The sequence below is a fragment of the Prionailurus bengalensis genome, chromosome E3 (assembly GCF_016509475.1).
Source record: "Prionailurus bengalensis isolate Pbe53 chromosome E3, Fcat_Pben_1.1_paternal_pri, whole genome shotgun sequence".
Classification (NCBI taxonomy): Eukaryota; Metazoa; Chordata; class Mammalia; order Carnivora; family Felidae; genus Prionailurus; species Prionailurus bengalensis.
The window spans coordinates 29,216,068-29,229,386 of record NC_057357.1 but is presented as its reverse complement, the minus strand read 5'-3'; the positions used below and the strand labels follow the sequence as shown (position 1 = coordinate 29,229,386).

Below are 13,319 nucleotides of genomic sequence, written 5' to 3'. Positions count from 1 at the left end.
TTTGAACCTGTGGTCCCAGTCTGTGTTGAGATATTGTGAACATCCACTAGGGTAATAAACCTTTGCGTTGGAGAGGGAGTTTGATTTTTTGGAACTACCAAAAGTCATTCTGAGCCAGATTGTGCAAATAAAGTGGGTAATCAGATCATGTGAATATAAAAACATGAATTTAAATGTGTTAAACTACTTCTCTTCGATGACTCATAAACTGATTTGAAAGCAATTATCAAAAAGTTTGTTTATTAGTACCTCTCCTTAATCCAGAAAGGATTTAATAGTGGTATAAGGGCCTAAGAAACGTCTTAAAAGGCTTGAGGAATGTTAGTATTATTAGGATCATAAAGTGTTCCAAGATGATTTCCTTGAAGGATAATGTTCTAGAATACTTGTTTTTAAAAAAGAAATTGTTTCCATTACCTTAATATCACTCCCCCAGCCCAGGCCTAGTGCTTGTTTTGTGGATGATGTAGGTGGGATACGTGGCTTTTGGTTGCTTCTCATCCTTAAGAAGACATGAGATGAGATGGTGTATGAGGTGGGGTATTCCCAATGAACAGAGTTCTGGGAAGGGAGGTAAAGGGGCCAGCGGTTCCCAAGGGGCTGATCTCCTGTGTCCTTTCCCATCCTTAGGTCCAGCTGTGGTGGATTCTAAGGTTGGATGCTTTCTCTTTTTTGATGGTGATGGTGATGTTTGTGGTGATGGTGATGATGATGGTGAATGATAATTGACACTTATCAAGATCTAACCTGGTCTTTTTGATGTACTAGCCTAGACTTACAATCTCTGACTCAACCCTCACTATAGCCAATGAATAGTTTCTATTATTGTCTCAACTTAACAAATGATGGATGCTGAGGGTGGGTAAAGTTGCATAACCTACTTACCAACTGTGCAAACGGGATGAACAAATCTTGCAAGTGACTATTGTTGGTCCCACTTTACAAGCGAGAAAGAGGAAGCTCAGAGAATTTAAATAACGTGTCCTGGGGCACAAGCCAGTAAGGGGCAGAGCCAACATTCCAACTTGAGCCATGCTATCAGTTAAGCGGTGCTCTACCATGGCTGCTGGCACTAAGCTGGGTGACGTGGACAATGCCCAGTGAGCAAGAGGGCAGTCTCACTGCTCTGTTGTCCCACGTCCTTCGCTGAGCTGGTTCCTCCCTACAGACCAGAGTTTCTACCCTCAAGGATGATAATGATCCCATCCTAGGACCCTCCATGGTAGATTTCTTCGGCCTTCTCTATTATGTAAACTGTGATAGGCTGAATAATGGCACCTTCAAGATGTTCACAACCTAATCCACGGGACCTGTGAATATGTTACCTTGTATAGCAAACAAGAAGTAAGATGCTCCTAGGAGCACTCCTGAAAAAGTGGATCTAAACCAGTGATTCTCGGTCTGGGATAATTTTGCCCCCCAGGGGATAGTTGCAAATGTTTGAAGACATTTGGGGTTGGTAGGTGTGTGCTACGGGCATCTAGTGGGTAGAAGACAGGGATACTGTTAATAATCCTATGACACACGAGACGGCCCCCTCAGCAGAGAATGATCTGGCCCTAGATGTCATTAGTGCTGAGGGTGAGAAACTCTGGTCTAGGCAAAGGGCTTAGAGGCTACTGAGTGAAAGTAAGATAAAACCCTTGCCTTAGCTTCCGTCCCCGAGCTTTCAGAATGAGCCTTCAGTATTCTCACATTCTACTGCTTTACCCCCAGTTTACAGATAAGGACACCGAGGCTTACTTTAAGCCTTAAGGTTTACTTCAGCCTGAAGGTTAAGTCATTTGCCCAAGGTCAGCAGTTAGAAAGGGGCAGAGCCGGGATTTATACCCAAGTTGGCTTGACTCAGGAGCTTGTTTCTTAACCCCAGGGCTGAGGGTGCTGTCTCCTAATTACTCTTGCGATCTCAGACGAGTCAGATGTGGCTGAGAAACTAGAAACTCAGAGAAGCTAAAAAATGTGCCCAAAGTCACTTGAGAGAATAATAACCATTGTCAAGATTTGGAGGCGAGTCAGTTTCCTCCGCTGCAAAACCTTCCTTGCTGGGTGATCGTGAGTATAAAGAGGACATTTGGGGAGACGCGGTGCCCCAGGAGGGATGATTACCAGCAGGACCCGGGCGGCACCCTCCTTCACAAGGCAGGCTGGGGAGGGGGTGGAGCAGCCAGGAGCGTTTGAACTAAAAGCAGTTACTTCGTCTTCTTGGGAAATGATGAGTCATTAAAAGCAACCGGCTGTTTCCTATTATATTCACATTATACCAAGAAGGGGGAGATGCTTGGTGCATCCCATAACGCAACGTTTGGGGGCTGAAATGAGCTTCTTTCCTACGTGAATGATTGATGACAATAAAAGACTGGGGTGTCCCCAGGAGCCCTAGGAATGCATCAGGATATTCTCTGCCCAGTAATGGGGCTCAGATATATTTCCCTGGTATTTAAGACTGCTGGGTGGGAGGACGTGCCTATGCACACCCAGTGCTGAGCTAAGGCACTGGCTCCTGACAGAGGGCTGGGGGGAACCTTCTGGACCCTGCTTCCAGGCAGGCAGAACGGGAGGACCACGGTCTTACCTAGAGGGACAGAGGAATGGGCCAAATGCAAGCTGTTGTTCTCCAGATGCGATGACCCTCATTCTGTTTCCTTCCCCGCGTTAGTCTGGCTTCCTCCAGGGGAAGGACACAGGATGACAGTCAGAATGCTATTGAGCACCCTTTGTCATGCCAGGCACCACACCCAGCCCTTGACATGTTAGTTCACCTCCACAGCAGCAGCTCTGTGAGGTGGGAGGTACTGGCCCCTTGTACAGAAGAGGAAACTGAGTTTAGGAAGATTAAGTGGTGTGTCCAGATCCCACACTTTGTGGTAGATCTGAGACTTGAACCGGAATCTGCCATCAGGAGTGAGCTGATGGTGAGCTAATGACCTTCTTCCCTGACATGTAAGCCCTTTCCTGGAAGCTCAACCTGACAAGAGCAGGGATTTCATCTATCTTGTTCCATCCCTGTTGCTTAGAGCAGTATCTGGCACCAAGTGGGTTTTTAATGCATATTTATTAAAGGAGTAATAAGAACAGATATTACAGAGAGAGTTATAGAAAGAACTTGCTATATGCCTGCCACTTACATACATCACCTATGAAATGGGTATGATTGTCCCTACATTGCAGATGAAGAAACTGAGGCCCAGAGTCATCAATGGGTGGGACCAAGGTCAGCAGAGGAGCCAGCCCTGAGACCCCAAAACCCATGCCCATAACTGCCCCCTTCACTTGCCCTCTTCAGGGGCTGCCTCGCTCCCTCAGCACCTGCACCCACCAGTTTTTTTTCTTTGCTCCTGTTTCTTTATTATTTTTTAAGTTTATTTACTTATTTTGAGAGAAAGCGCATGCAAGAGTGAGCAGGGGAAGGTCAGAGAGAGAGAGAGAGAGAGAGAGAGAGAGAGAGAGAGAATCCCAAGGAGGCTCCGTGCTGCCACTGCAGAGCCCAAAGCGGGGCTGGATCCCATGAACCGCGAGATCACGATCTGAGCCAAAACCAAGAGTCTGATGCTTAACTGACTGAGCTACCCAGGCGCCCCCTTTGTTTCTTTATTTTAAATCTACCTTGAGTAGATAACATCTGCTCATGCTAAAATTCAAACAATATAGCTAATAGCAATGCACCGCCATCAGTGTCTTGGTGATGTTAGCAGTGGTGGGAAGTAGGTGAAGGGTATATGGGAAATCTCCGTGGTATCTGTAACCTCTCTATAAATCTACAATCACTCCCAAATGGGAAGTCTATTTAAAAATTCAAACAAGGGGGGAGGTGGCGCCTGGGTGGCTCAGTCAGTTAAGTGTCCGACTTCAGATCAGGTCATGATCTCATGGTTTGTGGGTTCGATCCCCTCGTCGGGCTCTATGCTGACGGCTCAGAGCCTGGAGCCTGCTTCGGATTCTGCGTCTCCCTCTCTCTCTCTGCCCCTCTCCTGCCTGTGCTCTGTCTCCGTCTCTTTAAAATAAATGTTAAAAACTTTTTTTTTATTTCAAACAATGGACATATTAGGTGGAAGTGATCGTCCCAACACTGACCCCTCCCAGTCCCCCACAGACAACTACCATGGCCCTTGTCTCACATGTCCTTCTGAGGTTGTTCTAAGGATGATAGGCATCTCAGAAGTGTTTGTTGGGGCTGAAATGAATAGGTCCACTCATGTAATTGCCTCTATGATATGAGCTGGGTTGAAATAATGACTCAAAATGGCTGATGCATCTTTGGGTGAGAAATTTGATACACGGTTGAGAATTTTCCTTCAGGCTTCTGTTCTCATTTAATTTTCCAGGGACAACACCAGAGTTTGGGCCTATTGCTTTTTGTCAAGGGACACTCAGAACTGCATCCTGTTGAGTCAGGTGACAGCCTGTCAGACGCAGATATGAACTTGACTAAGTGACCTCCGATGCCCTTCCAACCCAAAGGGCTGGGATTCCACTCTACGACGGCTTTTCCAGGGGTGGGGTGGGGTGACAAGGGTACCCTCCATAGTACCCAGATGCTTCTATCATCAAACAACACCGGATTACATTGTGGGAAAATCACTCCTCCCCCCACCCCCGCCATTATCAACCTTCATGATCACCAAAGAAGCAAGCCTCAATTTGGTGGTCTGCCTTTAATGCCTCTCTAGCACTTGCGAGCTTTCTAGAACTTGCTAATCCACATTGTTAAGAAAGAAAAATTCAGGGGCGCCTGGGTGGCTCAGTCGGTTAAGTGTCCAGACTTTGGCTCAGGTCATGATCTCACGATCTGTGGGTTCGACCCCACGTCGGGCTCTGTGCTGACAGCTCAGAGCCTGAAGCCTGCTTCAGATTCTGTGTGTGTGTCTCTCCCTTTGCCCCTCCCCCATTTGTGCTCTGTCTTTCTGCCTCTCAAAAATAAATAAACGTTAAAAAATTTAAAAAAAGAAAGAAAGAAAAATTCGGCTTCAATCTGAGCATTTAGCCAGAATTTAATAACATTGCTTTGTTTCCATTGGAATTATTTTTATGGCTCCTTCCCAATTATGCTAAGTGATAGTGACTTACTCTGTATGGATATGATATGAGATTTCCTTTAAGGAGTTTAATTGAATAAAAGAATAAAAAGTCAGCCTAAAGAACTATTGAGGAAATGATTATATAGAGAGTGGCTTTGCTCGGGCAGCTGTAACAAAATACCATAGACTGGGGGGCTTAAACAACAAACATTGATTTCTCACGGTTCTGGAGGCTTGGGAGTCCAAGGTCAAGGCACTGGCACATCTCATGTTTGGTGAGAACCTCTTCCTGGCTTGTAGATGGCTATCTTCTAACTGTGTCCTTGCATGGGGGAGAGCAGAGAGAGAGAAATCAAATCTGATGTCTCTTCTTATAAGGACACTAATCCTATCATGGGGCCTCACTCACATGACCTCATCTAACCCTAATTACCTCCCAAAGGCCTCATCTCCTAATACCATCAGACTAGGGTTTAGGATTTCAACCTGTCCATTTGGGGGATGGGACCCAAACACTGAGGCCACAGCAGGTAGTACATGGCTGTGGTGAATTCTGTGCAGTGATTGAGGTTTGGGAAATGCTCTTCAATAGCCCTTTGATCTACAGCATGGGCTTTGAAATCAGAACGATCTGGGTCTGAGTCCAACTCTGGGACTCCCTAGTTCAGTGATTGTGACCAATCACTTCTGATCTCTCTGAGCCTCACTTATTTGTCTATAAAGGAAGGGCAATAATGATAGTATCTTCCTGCCAAGGCATTTAGGTACGTGGTGACACAGCACCACGCTGACCAGCAATGTTCCACGTGAGTGACCTCTGGGGGCATATACTGTGTGTGTGAAAGTTACAAGGCAGAAATAAGAGGAGAGATTGTCCGGGAGACCCTGGGCTTAAATTCCTACTTGGACCCATCGTTGGAAAGGGAGGACTTCTCTGTTCCCCAGCATGGTTTTTACCCCTTCCTGCCTATACTTAAATTACAAGCTTCTAGGAGATTGCCAGCCCTCACCTACCATCACCACTGCCCCCACCCTGTCCCAGGACGGCTTTAAATTTTCAAGGTATGTAATGAGACCTGTTGGTACGTCCCAGTCATGCCCAGTGCTCAGCTCTTGCTTGCTTGTGGGGCAGTGCTACAATGAGGGCATGCATTTCCCCGGTGTGGTGGCATTTGGGGATAAAAAGATGGATTTAGCTGCCTCATCCCCCAGAAGTGACTCAGCTCCTGGGAGCTCAGTGACGTCAGTGGCAGTTAGAGCCCTGGGGACTTCCATGCTTTAGAGCGTTGCTCTCTCTACGCAGCAGCCTTGTGACCGCCATCTTCTCTAGCCAGCCGGAAACACTATTCCGTCTTTTTCCAGGATTTGTCCTCCTCATGGGCACACCCATCCAACAGCTGTTGGATGCCTGCCTTCTAGCAGGAAAATGTTGTCAAGAAAGTTTCCATCATGCTAGTTCTGTCATGGAAGCCCAGTCTACAAAGAAGGTGATCATGTGTGACGTTCATTTCTTCATGACCGGCACCAGCATTTCTCAGAGTCTGGTGTAGAGACCTCCTGCATGAGGTCCCCGGACACAATGGCTCAACCTGGTCTTACCCATTTTTTTTTTTTCCTTTTCAAATTTTTATTTAAATTCTAGTTAGTTCACACACAGTGCAATACTGGTTTCAGGAGTAGAATGCAGTGATTCATCACTTCCACACAACACCCTGTGTTCATCACAAGTGCTCTCCTTAATGGCCATCCCCCATCTAGCCCATCCCCCACCCACCTCCCTCCATCAATCCTCAGCTTGTTCTCTGTTATTAAGAGACTCTTACGGTTTGTTTCCCTCTCTCTTCTTTCCCCTTCCCGTATGTTCATCTGTTTTGTTTCTTAAATTCCACATATGAGTGAAATTGTATAGTGTTTGTCTTTCTCTGACTGACTTATTTCGCTTAGCTTAATACATTCTACCTCCACCCACGTCATTGCAAATGGCAAGATTTCATTCTTTTTAATGGCTGGGTAATATTCCAGTGTGTGTGTGTGTGTGTGTGTGTGTGTGTGTGTGTGTGTGTATAACACATCTTCTTTACCCATTCATCAGTCAGTGGACATTTGGGCTCTCTCCAAAGTTTGGCTATTGTTGATAATGCTGCTATAAACATTGGGGTGCATGTGCCCCTTCAAGTCTGTATTTTTGTATCCTTTGGGTAAATACCTAGTAGTGCAATTGTGGATCATAAGGTAGTTCTATTTTTAACTTTCTAAGTAACCGCCATACTCTTTTCCATAGTGGCTACACAAGTTTGCATTCCCACCAACAGTACAAGAGGGTTCCCCTTTCTCTGTATCCTCGCCAATACCTGTTGTTTCTGGTGTTGTTGATTTTAGCCATTCTGACAGGTATGAGGTGGTATCTCACTGTAGTTTTGATTTGTATTTCCCTGATGATGAGTAATGTTGAGCATCTTTTCATATGTCTATTAGCCATCTGGTTGTCTTCTTTGGAGAAGCGTCTATTCATGTCTTTTGTCCATTTCTTCATTGGATTATTTGTTTTTTGGGTGTTGAGTTTGATAAGTTCCTTATGGATTTTGGATATTAACCCTTTATCAGATATATCATTTGCAAATATCCTCTCCCATTCCCTAGGCTGCATTTTAGTTTTGTTAATTGTTTCCTTCACTGTGCAGAAGCTTTTTATCTTGAAGTCCCAGTCGTTCATGTTTGCTTTTGTCTGCCTCCAGAGATGTGTCTAGTAAGAAGTTGCTCCAGCCAAGGTCAAAGATGTTGCTGCCTGTGTTCTCCTCTAGGATTTTGATGGTTTCTGGTCTCACATTTAGGTCTTTCATCCATTTTGAATTTATTTTTGTGTATGGTGTAGGAAAGTGGTCCAGGTTCATTCTTCTGCTGTCCAGTTCTCCCAGTGCCGTTTGTTTAAGAGACTGTCTTTTTTTCCACTGGGTATTCTTTCCTGCTTTGTTGAAGATGAGTTGACCATATAGTTGTGGGTCCATTTCTGGGTTTTCTGTTCCACTGATCTATGTGTCTGTTTATGTGCTAGTACCATACTGTCTTGATGGTTATAGCTTTGTAGTATAGCTTGAAGTAACCTGGTGTTATCCTAGCCACTTGGGGTAGAAACAGAGACTCTGCCTTTTTAACAAGCTGCCCGGATAATCACCATGTCTGCTAATGCTTGAGAACAGATATTTCCCACGTACCCAGTGCAATAGAATATGCTCAATTTTGGGGGCACCTGTGTGGCTCAGTCAGGTGAGCCTCTAACTTCGGCTCAGGTCATGATCTCATGGTCCATGGGTTCGAGCCCCGCATTGGGCTCTGTGCTGACAGCGTGGAATCTGCTTGGGATTCTCTCTCTCTCCCCCTCTCTCTCTCTCTGCCCCTCTTCCACTCGTCTCTCTCTCTCTCTCTCTCAAGAATAAATAAGTAAATCTTAAACTGGGGAAATTATAACATCTACCATCTAGGGCAGGCAACTTTTTCTGTAAAGGGCCAGACAGTAAATATTTGAGGTTTTATGGACCATGCAGTCTTTGTTGCAACTACAAAGTTCTGCTGTGGTAGTGTGAAAACAGCCATAAATAATGCCTCAATGAGCATGACCAGTGTTCTGATAAAACTTTACTTGCACAGCCAGGCAGGGGCCCGGATTTGGCCTGTAGCCATAGTTGCTAACCCCTCACCCAGGACGCTGTGAAGATTACAAGAGATGAGGCCTATTATGAGCCTAGCACAGAGCCTGACACAGAGCACTATCCACAAGTCGGCATTCTAACTATCTTCTATCTGATGTGAGGTCTAGGCTTCGCTCGTTTCTCCAGGGGAAGGAAAGCTTCCAGGAGCAAGGCTTTTCAACACAGGTATCAGCCCCATTCTCTGTTCCAGGTCAATGCTAAATGTTCATCTCGGCACCTGGAAATTGGTAAAATGCCAATCCATGGTGGGTGATTAAGTCTTTGTCCCACGTTTCGCCCCAGGGTGTACTGCTGTTTTCAGCAACTGTCCCATGGAAAACAGATTACCCATTTGAACCATGATCTGAGAAATGAAGATACTTATATCTGCTGGGTCCCATCCATAGATGCATTTAGCCCTTGCCCAGAGGCTGTGTAATGTGGTTTAGAGAGAGAGAGATTGAGCATTGGGTTTGCATTCTGTCTCTGCAACATTCTGATTGTGTGATGTTGGCCAAGTCACTTCCTTCTCTGAGCCTCAGATTCATCAGGTATAAAACAGGGATTAAATGAGATCATATGAGGTCTCAGCCACAGCATAGAACATGGCAGCTATTGAACCCCATTTTGCAAAGGAAGAAAGAGAAGCTAAGAGGTAAAGGGCCTATTCAAGCTCATATAGCCCGTGACTGGCTTCAGACCAAGGATCTCTAACTCTGCCCCTCCCCCTGACTGCTTCCTGGGGCCTGGGCTGCTTCCAGCTAGGGCTGGCTCCTTGTGCAGTGACCAAAGCTCTTTGAGAAGTTGACATGCCTATTGGGGGAACTTGCAAGCTATTTAACTTTGGTGGGCTAAATAGTGCTCTTCCCAAATTCATATCCACCCAGAACCTCAGAATGTGACCTTATTTGGAAATAGGGTCTTTTCAGAAAAGGACAGAGAAGGACACGCAGAGCCACAGGGAAGACGGCCACATGAAAATGGAGGCAGAGGTTGTAACAATACTGCCACAAGCCAAGGATTGCCAGGATCTGGGAGAGGCAAGGAGGGACCCTCCCCCAGAGCCTTTGGAGAGAGCACAGCCTTGCTGACACCTTGATCTGGGACTTCCAGCCTCAGAACGGAGAAAGAATAATATCCTGTTGCTTTAAGCCACTGAGTTTGCGCTGATCTGTTACGGCAGCCATGGGGAACTAAGACACTGCCCTTGACTCTCAGATGTGGATGGACAGTGGTAGTTGGACTCAGAGCACCTGTGTGCAAAAAGGGCAGCCGTGATGGGGCAAAGCACCAGCGTTTTGGAGGCAGACAAGGGCTCAGCTCCTTCCTTACTCAGCTCTGGGCTCGTTTCCTTGTTTGTTCAACAGAGAACATCTTGATCCTGCTGGCTTATGGTGAGGATTAGAAGAGATAGCACGGCAGAGCGGGCTGGTGGTAATAACAAAGGGAATCGTCACCATGCACGGAGGCTCTCATCCCTTGGTTAATTCCATCCTCACAACTGCCCTGGGTGGTGGGGTCCCTTATTGTCCTCACATTACAGATGAGGAAACTGAGTCACGAGATGTTAACTAACTCTCCTGGGCCACGTAGCTAGTGAGGGGCAGAGCTGGGACACAAGCTCTGGCCACCTGACTCCAGAACATCCTCTACCCCTCCTCCCCACAACCCTCTATTACCCTGTGCCCAGAGTCCCTGCTCCCCCAAGCTGGTCCTCCAGCTTGATTGGAGCCTGGCACACAGTAACAATTGATATCAACTTTTTTCTCCTGTCCTTTCCTTTCTCCCTCATTCCTCAAGTCGGACCTCACTGCTGCAGCCCCGGGAGCCATCTAGGTCTGGTGTCAGGGGCAGTAGGACCCCAAATCTGATTCCAGGGACCTTGAGATCATGACTCAGCATGTCACATGGACAATTCCTAAAATTCCTCCTTAGACATCTGTCTCTCTTCTCAAGTCCCAGTCCTGAGACAGCTCTTCTGCTCCCCCTCCCTCTCTCTCCTCTTTCTCAGACTCACGCCCTCCTCCTCTCTGGCTCCCCTTCCACCCGCATTTCAGCACCAGCTCAGCCGGACAGAGGACAGCAGCATGATCTCCAGGACCTCCTGAGCTTGGAGGGCTGGGGGAGGGGATAGTGAATACCCTTGATTTAACATTTCCTCCCTCTGCCCATGTCCCCGCCATCCATCTAGACCACTGTGTGCTGCCTTCCTCCCCAACTCAACACCATGCACTGTCCATGCTATGAAATCTAGGAGTTCTTGGAAAATATAAGGAGAAACAGATGCTGTTCTGAGAAGCCAGGCCAGGTAGGGAGGGAGACGATCTCCAGCAGACCTACAGCTGTGATGCCACTGTTTCTTTGCCCTGACTAATTTCTTGGTCCTTCCCCTTGCCTTTATCCTCATTATCTCATACAAATTACGAATTATCTCAGAGAGTGTTAGGGAGGCCATTCATTTCAAGGTGAGAATCAGCTAAAGGTAATTGCCCTTCCTTCCAGATTCCTCAGCAAAATGGGGGGGCCTGATGGGTGGAGAGGAGGCTTATGGAATGGATGTTATTAGGGGTAGATGATTGAAGGGGATGGCAATTTACCCCTGATCCTGGAGAACCTAGGATCAGGAGTTTCCCAGCAGTTGTGCGGGCTTCTGCGAGTGGGCAACATTCTGAGATCCAAGCTGGCAGGGGGTGACTTCAGGGAAGTCTGCAGTCCCCAGCCCCTGAGGAGTGTGCAGGGCCAGGGGTCCAGGTCATAGGAGGGAGACAGGTAGAGAGACAGCAGCTTTCCAAACCCTTGACTTGGAGGTAAGGAAAAAGGCAAACACCAGGCAGCAGAACCAAGGTGCCGGGTGTAGACGGGACAAGCAGAAGTAGGTCATGTGAAATTGGCTTCACTAAAGCAAGAATATCTCCTCCCCTGTATCTTTGGCTGTACCTGTGAAAGACTGTAGGATCTGTATCCGTTAAAACCTAGCCATTCACTCTGGCAGTGTGGCCTAAAGACACCTCTTAGGTGCACGTAAAGATTGAGCTTAGAGAATGCTCATTACAGGGCTGTTTGTGGTGGAGAAAATGGAAAACAACCCAAGTGCCTGGGGGTTGGTGGAGTGATTCATGATACAGCCACAAACAGAAGACTACCCAGCCTCTCACACTGCTGCTGGGGAAGAACATCCGAGGATGTGCGAAAATGCTCACGATATGTTCAATGAAAAGAACAGGTAATAAAATGTGAGACCCTAACTTTATATTACAAAAACCAGACCTGTATAATGATGGATACATATGTATATAACAGTGTGTGGGAGTATTAACATTTTAGTAAGCATTTTTCCAGTTTTTTAAAAGAAAGATATGTGTATTCCCTATATATTGCAAGTTTGAACCCTTAACAACTCTTTTTAAGTTTTTTTAATGTTTTATTTATTTATTTATTTATTTTAACGTTTATTTATTACTGAGAGACAGAAAGAGACAGAGCATGAGCAGGAGAGGGGTAGAGAGAGGGGGAGACACAGAATGTGAAGCAGGCTCCAGGCTCTGAGCTGTCAGCACAGAGCCCGATGCAGGACTCGAACCCACGAACTGTGAGATCAGGACCTGAGCCAAAGTCAGACACTTAACCGACTGAGCCACCCAGGTGCCCCTGTACTCTTAACAACTCTTAAACAACATCAATTTTATCCTCTGGTAACAACCATTTTACTCTGTTTTCTACGAGTTTGACTTTTTAGATTCCACATACAAGTGATCATCATATAGTACTTGTCTTTCTCTCTGTGACTTTTCTCACTTAGTGTAATGTGCTCAAGGCCCATCCCTGCTGTAACAAAGGATATCCTCCTTCATCGTGGCTGAATAATATTCCATTATATATATACTTTTTTATCCATTCACCCATTGATAGGCATTTAGATTATTTCTTATCTTTGCTGCTGTGAAATGTATGTATGTACGGGTATATATAATATTATGCATAGAAAATACATAAAAAACCATATGTGTTACCCTATGTATGCACACCACATATATATTATATATAATCATGTAAATTGCCATATATATATATATATATATATATAGGAAGAATTTACACCAAAATGTTAATAGCAATATATGTGCTATTACATATACATATATAAGTATACACATGCATCCATATTGTTATGAACTGAATCTTTATGTCCCCCCTGAATTCATATGTTGAGGCCCTAATAACCAGGGTGGCTAATTTGGAGAGAAGGCCTTTGAGGAACTGACTGGGGTTAAATTAAGTCATAAGGCTGGGGCCCTGATCTGACAGGATTAGTGTCCTTATAAGAAGAGACACCAGAGAGCTCTCTGCCTGTGTGTGTGCAAAGAAAAGGCTGTGTGATCACACAGTGAGAAGGTGGCCACGTACAAGCCTGGAAAAGGGTTCTCACTAGAAACTGATGCTGCCAGACCTTGAACTGGGATTTCTAGTCTCCAGCACTGTGAGAAAGTTAATGTCTATTGCTTAAGCCCCAGCCTCTGGTATTTTGTTACTGTAGCCCGAGTGAATGAATATACATGCATATATAGATACATATATGCATATGTATGTAGTGTCTTTCCATATATATGGTAATACACAC

General features: G+C 45.8%; 1 protein-coding gene across 1 annotated transcript in view; it reads left to right on the top strand.

The window, feature by feature from the left end:
- BMERB1 (bMERB domain containing 1) overlaps nucleotides 1-13,319 on the top strand; it is a 120,251-nt gene that overhangs the window by 48,736 nt on the left and 58,196 nt on the right. The gene's annotated exons all lie outside the window — the stretch shown is intronic.